The 12,174-nt window shown below is 42.8% G+C and overlaps 1 long non-coding RNA gene across 1 annotated transcript in view; it reads left to right on the forward strand.

Annotated features, from left to right (window-relative positions):
- Window positions 1-12,174, forward strand: part of LOC139059032 (uncharacterized) — a 150,156-nt gene that overhangs the window by 51,754 nt on the left and 86,228 nt on the right. The gene's annotated exons all lie outside the window — the stretch shown is intronic.

The following is a 12,174-nucleotide window of genomic DNA, read 5'->3' on the forward strand; positions in this document are numbered from 1 at the left end:
AATATTGTTCTTCAATTTGTTCACCTGCCACTGTGGCTATAGCATTCTGCTGCTAACAAAAGGCGAGGGATTGATTTGCCAGCCATGGAAGTCGCATTTCGATGGGAGTCATAGGTGCGGAAAAAAGCTCTTGCACTTAGATTTAGTTCATCACCTTTTATTGAACCCTTACACTTCAAAATGCTATTGCACGGGGGGCATGCTTATGCAAAATCTAACACCAATAGAAAGCAAAGCGCAGAATTGTAAAACAACCATCTTTCTTGATAATTCAAGTGTGTAAATATTCATTGCATCAATATGTATTGTTCAACAGCACTGCACAAGTAAGCATGATCAGGTATAGCAAGTACTCTGTCAAGAAGCTGGTTATACAGATGTATAAATGTCAAGGCATGAATGCTCATACTACGTCGCACACATAGCACAAAGAAAACCTTTTTCAAGAGTTGTCCCTTCTGGCAGATATGAGTGGGCCATAAGCAGCAGAAACTTTATTGCAGGACATTGTGTAATACCGCTTATGAAAAAATGAACAGAGTGAAGAGGCTTTTAACCCTTTATTGACGAGTGTTGCCTACAGGCAACACACCAAAAAAGAATTTTTTTCTTGTCGAGTTTAAGTATCGAGTACGAAGTTTCTAGCTAAATGTCTTCGGCCAACACTGAATGACAAGCAGCAAGCGTTGTTGGTTGTCAATTTGTTGGTTTAGAGCAGGAACACTGGACGAGGAAGAAGAAGTTTGGCACGTGACTCACTGTCTTGTGCAAGCAAGTTCAGAGGAGACAGGCCAATGCAACGTATGCAGCTGCATTGGTGTCGCACATCTGATGTAAAGCAAATGAAATGGGCACCTCTGGTTCACATATGATAAGAGCTGTCTATACAAATGGAAAATAAAGCTAGGTGGCTTCAATGGGGTGAAGCCCACTTCCAGTTTCCTGCCTGGGGTTTTCCCTCTATTGCTGAAAAATTTCTGCAAAATATTTTTTCTTTTTGTTGATTATGCTTACTCTTGACGTGTTTTGCATATTTAGATAGAACAATAAACATGTTTTCTCGGTATTTATATGTCTCGTCATTAAAGGGTTAACAGCAGTACCTCATGCTGCTCTAATAAGAGGAACGATGTGCAAAAACATTTCTGGTAGAACACTTAAACTAACCTTCTGAAAGACAGAAAATTCCAGGTGAGAGTTGGAGGTACGTTTAGCCCACACACACCAACAATACGGGCATACTACAAGAAACACTACAGCCTATGGTGTATTACACTCTGTGGGAAAGCTATCTTATACAGAAATAAAAAATGATGCAACAAGCCCTCGACAACACTGCAGACTTTCTTGGCTAGTCTGGCCTCTCGCTTTCTGATAAGTCAGCTCATATCGACGTCAGAAAAAAAGAAAGACTAGAATCAAGAACTACCCCAGATTGCACATTGTGATCCACATAGCTGGACAAATATGCCCGCAAGTCAACATCCACAAATCCTCAGCTAGTGTAAGCCCATGACGGCAGAGCCAGCATGTGGGTGAAACAATTATGCAATGCCTGGACGCAACTTCCACACCTGGTGAAAAGAATAATCTCGAAATAACGGGGGTGGGCGAGCGGATACTATAGAAAATCACAGATGCTGTGCTTGTGTCCAAGGTATGGTACGGTATGAATTACCAACAGCACACAAAAAAAGACAACTCATCGAATACAGGCATCGGGTAGTAATAACAGGTCTTTCCAACTGTACCATGCTTGAAGACCTCTATGAGAAAGAGCTAACGAACAAGCACCTAGACAGAGTAGAGTTGCAGCCTGCAGCACAAATTCTTTGTCTCAAGAGCTCAGAACCTCATCGCAAGGTACTATGCCAGCTAGCATATGAGGTGCAAAGACGACTACCCCTCCCTTAAGAAACACAACCTCGGGAGTACCTGAACTTGAAACACAACAGGCCCATACCATGGAATATGGGGGCAAACAATTAGGCCAGGAGACTATATGCAACTGCCAAACACACAGAGGAGGTTGCTAGTCATGAAGATACAAGCAAACATAAGGCACATATAGTACACTGATCTGGCAATGGCAGTGTAACAGTAGTATGACACTACATAAAACTAAACCCCATATAAGTGAGTACCATTTTAGGTCATCCTACACCTAGAAAAGCTGAACGGAAAGCAATCAAAGCAGCACTTGTAATGCAGATTACACCCTGCATGGATTCACCAGAAACTGTCTGGGCCTGCACATCACACAAGATTGTCAGGAAAATCAGGAGATTAACACGCGACTTGCCAGCACATGGCCAGAAATTAAATTACAGGATACATAGCCATGCAGATATTCCAGGACACAAGCGGGCTCATAAGCCTGACATAATAACTGAAAACTAGATGAGTTTGTGTGTATTCATTATTAACTAAAGTGCAACAGATAGACAACACACAAGAACGAAGCGCTCTGTGTGTTCACTTCGTTCCTGTCCATCGCATTTCTGTTGCAGTATAGTTAATGAATTCATAAGGCTGCACAGGAGAAGAATGATACCTCTGCCCAAGGGCCCGATCTCGCATCCAAATCCACACGTGTGCACACATACACACACAAATGTTGCAAGAGTGCATAGCATGAAGCAGTATCAACAGGATGACACTAGATATGGATGAAGACTAACTTTCAACTGAGGTTCATTTGTAAAAATGTGGCGAGTTGTAAAAGGGCGATGAGCAAAACGAGAACAAGGTGAAAGCAGGAGCCAACGTTTTGACAAGTGGACTTGTCTTCTTCAAAGTCCACGTGTGGAAACGTTGGCTCCTACTTTCACCTTTTTCTCATGTTGCTCATCGTCTTGAATTTCCATCTCCTGCCTTCCCCGAGTTTTCCCTAGAAAAAGACAGACATCATTGAAGGATAGATAAAAATTGGTGCTTGATGCAGCCAAACATAAATAAATATGCTACAGAAAGAAAATAGAGAAAAATTCCAAGTGCAGGAAAAAATAATTACAATTGCCAATCCTGCATGCCAGCACCTTTCAAGAAACACTGTTGTTATTCCAATAGACAGACTGACAGTTTGCTTATGCAATGCAAGCACATTCTTCCAGTTCCATGCCATTGGGGAAAAAATGAGTTTCCTGGAAGGTAGCCACTTGCACACTTGGTGATCACTGTTTTTTTTCCCTGGACTTGTATATCTATATGTATTTTCCCCCTTTCCTGCTTTTATGTTTGGTTTCATCAAGCACTAGTCTTTATCAGGTTTTATTGCTGTACTACTTTGTGGTAACCTTTATAGATCACTGCATTTTCACAATAAACCTTTTAATTAGAAGTTAGCATACCCTGTTCTTGCTGCTTCACACTGTAAATTCTTGCTACATTGGCCAAATAAAAGATTTTATAAGGTATCATGAGGGCTATTAAAGTGACTTGCTGCAGTCTAAAAAAAAAACGAATAGCCTGGCTGCAAATGGCACCAAAGAACACATAGGACAAACAAGAAAACCATGATGATCTAACAATCAAAAGTTTAATGTACACACCGAGTAAATGCTCGCTGACAAGCAATAGACTGAACATACACAAAAAGGAGAAGCAAAAATTCATGTGCATTTCCTGACGGGAAATGCATCCATTTCTAACGGAGGCCGTGATGACAAGATTAACCCAGCATTTTTAGATCTACAGCTTCCGTAATTTCTCTAGGCAGCCGATCTGCACAGAATGCTAGCTTCTTCCTCTACGATGCACGCTCAGATGTGGAGAGTGCATTGTAGAGGAAGAAGCTAGCATTCTGTGGAGATCGGCTGCCTAGAGAAATTATGGATGCTGTAGATGCAAATACACTGGGAGAATCTTGTGTCAGCATGGCTGCTGTTACACTTTCAGAGATGGATGCGTTTCCTGTTGGGATCTGTATGGACACGCATCAGATCTTGCTTCTGCTTTTTGTGTAAATTCGATTTATTGCTTGTCGACCAGCATTTACTCGGCATGGTCAATAAACTTTCATTTGTTAGTACACCTCATGAGATTATCTTGGTATCTAGCAGAAAGGTGTTCATTCTTTTTAGAGTGAAGCTGTATATGCCTAGGCGAAACACTCATGGTCCGATCACAAGAACCCTAGCGTAGGGGTATGAGCCATTGTTTCGGGGGTTGTGAGCCATTGTTCGTCTTGAGGGACGGAGATGAGGGACGGAGACATTTCTTGTTGGGTAGACATAGAAATACTTATGCATTTAACACATAAACATTTATCTACGCATTATTGCAAGGAAGGGACACAGAGTGGGATGGGGTTAAGACAAGATCATGATGTCATAATTATCTTGCAGCAAAGGTGTGGCGGGCCATTGGCTACACCGATAGTGACGTCATTTCTCTCTAGCAGCAGAGCGCGCGTGCAGAAGTCTCTCTCAGACTTCCCTATAGGTTCAAAAATGTGTCCCTGTATTTAATCAAATGAAATGTGCAGCCCCGGTGTGTCACTTGGTAACTAAAGTGCATAACTGAGTCATAAACATTATGATTAACGCATTACAAAACACAAATGCGTAACATAATTCAGAAAGACTTCGACGGACCACCTGGATTAACACAATGAACCGCTGCTCATTGCACTTTCGAAGATGGTGATCTTGCAAAGTGCAATGTGCGGCATTCCAAATAAACAATGTGATAAACCCAAGCCAAACATGTGCATAACCTCATTAAGAAACACAGACATAACCAATAATATAGAAAGACTTGAATAAGCCATTGGAATTAACCCAGTGATAAAAACCGGGACTGCACATTTCAGCTTCGCTGGTTTACCGTCTGTACAGGGTGCATGGGCAGTAACTTTTTCTGTTATTGTTTGTTAAGTATTGTATAATGTTGTGCCAGTAAAACATGTTGGGCTAGTTGGTGCAATGTAGTGGTACTGCTTTTTTTGCTGTTTTTTTTTTCTTAATGTTGTGCCCTTCTTCCTTTTGTAACAACTTTTTTATTCCCCCTTGCATAATACTCCAACCTTGCAGCCTGCGAGGTATATAAATAAATAAGTACATAAGTACGTCATTCATTCATCTGCATACACCTCGCACCATTCCTTGCTCAACAAACGTCACTGTGTTGATGTCTCGCAGCGTGCATCTACATTAACTGCCGTTTGCGTTTCGGTATGGTTTGTGAACAGTGTAATGCATAAAGATTACATGACATGCATTAAGGTTGTGACCTATGGGGTGCATAAGCAAACCTTGCAAAAGATGACATGTTGGATTGTTGGAAATAAGACAAATTGTATATATTGCAGTTACTTTAACAGCATTTAATTGACAACTTGACAGAATCTTCACTTCGCATAGATTCCAACACGTACACTGAATCTGCAGTTTTCTTTTTTGCTTATTAATGCAGTCGTTACTGCATGGCCACATGGTAGATTTGAAAACAAAGTTAAATAAATTAGTTTGTTGCAATATAACAATATGTGTAGATCACTGCGATTGTAACACGAGAACTTAATACAAACATGCACACTATAGGATGCAGACAAATGCTCAGGACAATCTCCAGAATGTTTGCATCCTGATACTTATGAAAGTGAACGGTTTCATTCCATGGCTGTCAATGAGAGGGAGAGAGAAAACTTAATTGTGTTCGTGGAACAAAAACGCATTGATAAGCTTAGACATATAGTCATTGCTTAACACTTTCGAAATGAATAATTATAGCTTGCTATCAACATTGAAGCAGCCATTCGACAGCAAGAAAAGGAATCAGTTTTTCCAGCTCTGAACATTGAATTGCAGGAAATGCAAGCAGGCATAAAATTCTGCCAATATAATGTTTAGGAATACCAAATTGGAATAAACATTGAGGCTTGCAATTGTACTTTCTCTGGCTGAGCAATCGAGTTTGAAATGACTCCCATAAGCATGTCGTAACAATGTTGATCTAATACAGGTTAAATGCATGACTAGCTTAAGAAATCTGGATGATTGCCATAAATTACAGTGAAGAAACTATAATATTTAATAACATTAATAATATAATAATAATATTTATTTCCACAAAACAGGCTAACCGTGAGAGGCGTGCGAGGCTGAGCAGAAAGCTGAAAAATTCTACGGCAAGTGCGCCTGCCGTGGGCCTACGATCCTGCATTATGAATAGCGCGTATTGATATGGTCTTCTTGTTAGAAGTTCCGAGTATACTACCAGCGCGAGACACGGGACAACAAAGTGGACGAGAACCGTGTCTTTTAGAATGCTATGTTACAACGTACAGGTTTCTACAAAAGTGACGGTAACTGCTCGAAACATTTGATGCGTCGGCTTTTGCGCCTTTAGAAATATTGAGAGGGGGCTCCCATATTTATATTCGCAGCGCAAGCACGGCGATGGACGAACCAGGCTAGCGCTAAGGTTGAATTTCACAACACAATTTTCATTCCACGTCGTAATCACACAGATCGTTTGAGGCTTCGTTCAGGGGCACACGCGGGCGTTCGGGTTGGTGCTTCTTGTTGCGTTTGGCGTAAGAATATGGCTAGGAGCAGGCACCACATATGCGCAATGACAGGCAATATACACGCATCATTTCTCTAGACGCTGACGCCGAGCACGGGTAGCGCGAGGATCTTGTTGGGCTGACACGACAACTTCGTGGCAGCCGAATTCCGAATACTGCATATACGGTGAGGGTAGCTATATGAACTTGTCGATAGGTCATCTTGCAGATTGTTGTAGCACAGGCAGAATGAAACGGTCATAGAAGGTAGATAAGACAACACACATCGCTGAACCACCTGCGAACAGCTGTTTACGTGCGCGATGTCGCACTGAACTACAGAAACCGCCGTCGCGCACCCCAAGACAAATCTTAACTAACGTTTTTAAATGAGTAAACGTACATATTATTTGCTTATAATCAAGAGAAGTCAATAATATTATAATGTAAACGTTTTATTCACTACAATAAAAGAATTATGCAGCGTGTGCCACGAAACCTGGCACTAAGCAACCCTGGGCGTCGCACCAGTCGCATTGTTAAAATCGCAATCATGTGAAATGAGCCCTCTAAAAATCGCATTGCGACGCGTGCGACAGCACCGATTTTCGTCGTTGCAGTCGCAGCATGTGAAACAGCCTTTAGTCTTGTTAGCGCCCAGGTAGCACAAAAGAGATACGTAACGTTTTCGTAGCGTTTATCCAAGACGATAAAAACGGGTTAAAGAAGACACGAATGAGATAACTTCGGCGGGAAAACGTCGTATATCTCTGCTAATGTCCGGCTTAATTACTTTCTTGAGATGAGCTAGAACAGGTCTGCAAAACGTATTCGAAAAGCTGGTCTAGAAATAGGATTGGGAAAGACACAAGTAATCCCTTTGCCAAAACTATTCGTAACCAATTTCTAAACGTTTATAGAACGTTATCAAAAAGCTGGTCTAGAAGCGGTATTGAAAGGTTTACGATCATCTGAAGCTAATTTTCGCGGGTGACGGGCGCGATCAGACATCGTTGTTCAAAACACGCGCTTAGTTTCGCCTCACGCGACTGGCCTATGCCGCGCAGACGTCGTCAGCCACACCCGTTGGCACGGCCTAGGCCAATCGCGTGACGTGAAACTGATCGGGCGTTTCGAACAACGATCTCCAATCGCGCCCCAGATGAAGTGAAGCGTCGGTGTTGACTGTAAGAGCCATGGCGCAATGCCAAGCACTGTTCCCCGCATGGCCGGCGCATCCTCTACCAAGTCCCATGAAAATGAGCCTGTTAGGAATAATAAATCCTTAATACCGCCTTTAGTAAGCTACGATGCTTACAACCACAATGGGAATGACATCCTGCAAAGAACAAATGGCCACGTCTTGGCAGGTGGCCAGACCAAGCCCTTCATGCCAAGAGTGCATGAAATGAGAACATTGTGACAAAGCAAAAACACATTAATAAAATTTAATGCTTATGCAAGGTTCGAACAAACTGTGTGAGAAATGCAAACAGAAGTAAAAGTACATAAACAATGACAAAAGTCGCAGAAAGGATTCGTAATGAACTCGACAGTGAACATTCACTAGCACATAAACAAAATTCCAAGTACACATACAAAAATGAACAGAAAAACCTGGAGTGTACTAAAGTGTCTAATTTATCATAGTAAAGTGCACGTGCTATTAGATGGACTAGTGTTATGCAGAAGTGACATCGGAGCGAATGGAAGAAGTAGACTGAAAAATGCAAGAGTATGAATCGGATGGTAACTGACTCCAAGCAATGTTACCAATCAGCTGGATGCTTGAAAAGAGCACAAAAAGAAATACCACCGCATACCATCATAAAACAATCCTGTGACAGAAAAAAAAAGTGGAACAATGCAAAATTGGAAATATTGCCTTTAAGATATATCAAAGAAGGTAATGGCGAGAAAAAATAACCATACAGCAAAAAAGCAATAAAGTGAAATTAGTACAGAATACTTAAACGGGGGATTCAGTGTAACAAGTGAACACTACTGTAGTACAGCGAACGATGAGACAGTAATGCTGCATCTTGCCACTCCAGAACGTGAGAAATGAATATGCAAGCCTCATATTAGAAACTTACATAAACATGGAAATAAACTGGAATGCACTGGAAGCTGCATTTGTGTAACAAAGGAAGCAATGGTCATAATAAATAGTAAGTGTTTTATCTATAAAGCCCTTTACAAGAGGCAAAGTTGTGCCTCTCTGGCAAAAACAAAGTTGCAACGAATAATTTGCAAACCAGCAAATACTATAATTAGCATATTGACATGTCACACTTTGCGCACATCTCCAGTCTCCTGAAGTAAAAAAAAAAGCACTCTGAATGAGAAAAACGTTTAACACATGTAGCCCAGAGCAAATTCTTTGCCAGTTCACTCACACTTTCACATACAAAAACATTTGCCACAAAGTCCAGGCACATTTCCACTGATGTTTACCAATTCACCCCCACTTTCACGTCCAAAAATATTTGGCACACAGTCCAGGCAGAGCTTCATAGATAAACAGCTTGAGAGCACCCTACTGATTATTGTGCAGTCCCGCTGCTGGAAATAGAACTGCCGCACATGCTGGTAGTGGTTTCAATGTAGACACAGTTGCTGCCCTGGACAGGTATGCTCAGATATCTGCAGTGGTGCTCCATTTTGTCGAAGTAGACACATTGATGCACTACGCTGGTAATTGAAATGTTTTGAATGCACAAGTATTGGCTTCACCAGAAAGACTTGCCCACATACCACCACTGGCATATATATGCACTTGCTCTTCACTCAGTAGCATTGAACTTAAAGTGTTCCCTATGTTGGAGCCATGTGTAAAACAGGTGTCACACGACCACTCTCGATCGCGATCAAGCCCGATCCGGATTGAAATTATCGATGCGACTGGCTCACTCTCGTAGCTTGCGCAGAGGAGCCAATCACGACCGAGAAATTTGATTTGTAACGGACTGGATAGCGGCTAAAAGAGCCCCGTGTGAAACCGGTATCAAATAATGCACAGACGTACGCTAGGAAAATGTGTTGCACAAGGACAAAGAACTGCGACATATATACATATATATATATATAAACTGCGAGAGCGCATCGCGAACACCATGCGCACACATGGCACCCGCACGAACTCGGCAGGCAGCCGTAAAGCGCGAAGGGCGCACAGCGTACGTTCCCGACACATGTCCCAAACTGCAAACAATCGTACTACTTAAAGCATACAAGTTATTTTATACCAAGGGAATACTCGACTCACGTATACAGTATCCACAAGCGAGTTATGCAGTGTACATGCTGTATCCATTCGCCAAATAGTAAAATTGATAACAAGCACAAAGCTACAAGGGACTCAATACATTACTACCATTTGAGGCGTTAAATAAAGTCGAATTTGGCCGTTTCATATATCGGACACAATATATGGACACATGTGGTACCCGGTAATACCATGAAATACCCATCACGTGGGTAAAGGGGGCGAAAACACAATCGAGAACCTGAAGCGCAAACGATAAAAGCACGGTATATATGGTGCACGCAAAATTCTGTCAGTGCGCTGTAGCGCGAGGGAAGAAAATAGGGCGAGCACTTGACCTCACCTTTTGGGATACCGCACTAGTACTGAATCATTAAAAAAAAAAAGCCTGTTTGAACCAGTTCCCTTGTCTGCAACACTCTTGCTAAACGGGAGACTAAAATACCACGATGACGGCTCTATTGTGGAGATCGGCAAGGTGCGCACAGACAAATTTTGCCGCCTTTCTTCGCATTCTGCAAAATGCTTTCTTGTTAGGATCACGCATAGCGGCCGATCCCGACGCTAGGGACACACAGGCACGATTTCGTCCCTCTAACTTTCATCCTTATACTGCCCTTAACGCCTTAATTACAGCGTCAGTGAAAAGGCGCCTCACATAACATGACAATGAACTTGAAGAGCTGATTAGTGCCCTCCACTCCGCACCCTCCAATTGAAAACACTACTGATTTCCAAATTAAACTACACAAACAGATCGCACAACCCAAACTAATCACAGAGCGTCGTTTTCTTGAGGGCAAAGCCCTGCAACACTTACATGACAAAGGGCAGCGGCAGCACATTCAGAACAGCCGCTATCATACCACAGCGCAATGCAAGTGCGATAACGCTATTGTGCCCGGCTCAAACAGATCGCACAACCTAAACTAAACACAGAATGTCGGTTTCTTGACAGCAAAGCACTGCAAGACTTACATGACAAAGGGCAGCGGCAGCACATTCAGAACAGTCGCAAACAGACCATAGTGTCATGCGAATGCGATAACGCAACTATGACCGGCTTCACGAATAACGTGGCCGCCTTGGTCACGTAACAATTGAAAACGCTACTGATTTCCAAATTAAAACCACACAAACATATCGCACAACCCAAACTGATCACAGAATATCGTTTTCTTGACAGCAAAACACTGCAACACTTACATAGCAAAGGGCAGCGGCAGCACATTCAGAACAGCCGCAAACACACCACAGCGCAATGCGAGCGCGGTGATGCGACGACGCCTTGACGACGCGACTATGCCCGGCTCGCCCGGCTGCCCGGCATCACGAATCACGTGGCCACCTTGGTCACATGACTTCCCGACGGTATCGCCACCTTGCGCAAGGTTGGATCGCGTTGATGGGCTGTTGAATATTGTAGAAGCCGCTAGAGAGGCTGACGCGCCGTGGCGTGGCGGTGGCGCCTTGAGTCGTTTTCAAAACGTATTCACCCCTCGTTTTTAAGCTGCCTGGCTTCCAACGTTATCAAAACGTATTCACCCCTCGTTTTTAAGCTATCTTGTTTGGAACGTCTTTGATGCGTCGATTCTGGTGAAAAATCCGTTTCAGACGTTGAATCCCTTAATACGACGTTTTCAAGACTTTGTGTGCTACCTGGGCGCCAGTAACTATGTCACAGCAAATACATCAACACGAACTAGCCCAACTTTCTGCGTTAAGTCGTCCAATGACTTCTCTGGCTGTACTGCAGGATGGCTTGAGTTAGCTGAGCAGTAAAAGCTGTTTCTCTGTCACTAATGACGACTTCTGGCGCACCATGACGCAGAAGGATGCTCTCGGCGAAAAATTCGGCTATTTCGGCCGCACTACCTTTAGGCAGAGCTTTCGTTTCGGCGTAGCGGGTGAGGTAGTCTGTGGCCACGACGATCCACTTGTTTCCAGATGTCGAAGTCGCGGAAAGGGCCCCAGCAAGTCCATTCCATTCCATTCCATTCCTTTATTTCAGCATTCAACTTTAAATGTACAAATGCTAGGACAGGAACAAAAAGCCGCTATTTTAAGCGGTTTGACAAAGGCCCCTGCATCTACAGTATTTGGCAGCAGACAGTTTGTGAACACTTTTCACGCAACAATACACGGGTACCAGTGGCGTAGCCAGAAATTTCGTTCGGGGGGGGGGGGCTCACAATGCACCTCGGCCTCCTCCTATGAGGAAACATTAGGTCGGATGCTCCTATCTGAATACATATAGAATGAGAATTCGTTTTTCTCGGCAACCACTGCACCAAATTTGATGAGATTTGTTGCATTTAAAAGAAAAACATAATTTCTAGTGATTGTTTGTTTCGAATTTTCGATTTAGGTCGTCAATATTTTATTGAAAAGTGGC

Source organism: Dermacentor albipictus, chromosome 4 (assembly GCF_038994185.2).
Source record: "Dermacentor albipictus isolate Rhodes 1998 colony chromosome 4, USDA_Dalb.pri_finalv2, whole genome shotgun sequence".
Lineage (NCBI taxonomy): Eukaryota > Metazoa > Arthropoda > Arachnida > Ixodida > Ixodidae > Dermacentor > Dermacentor albipictus.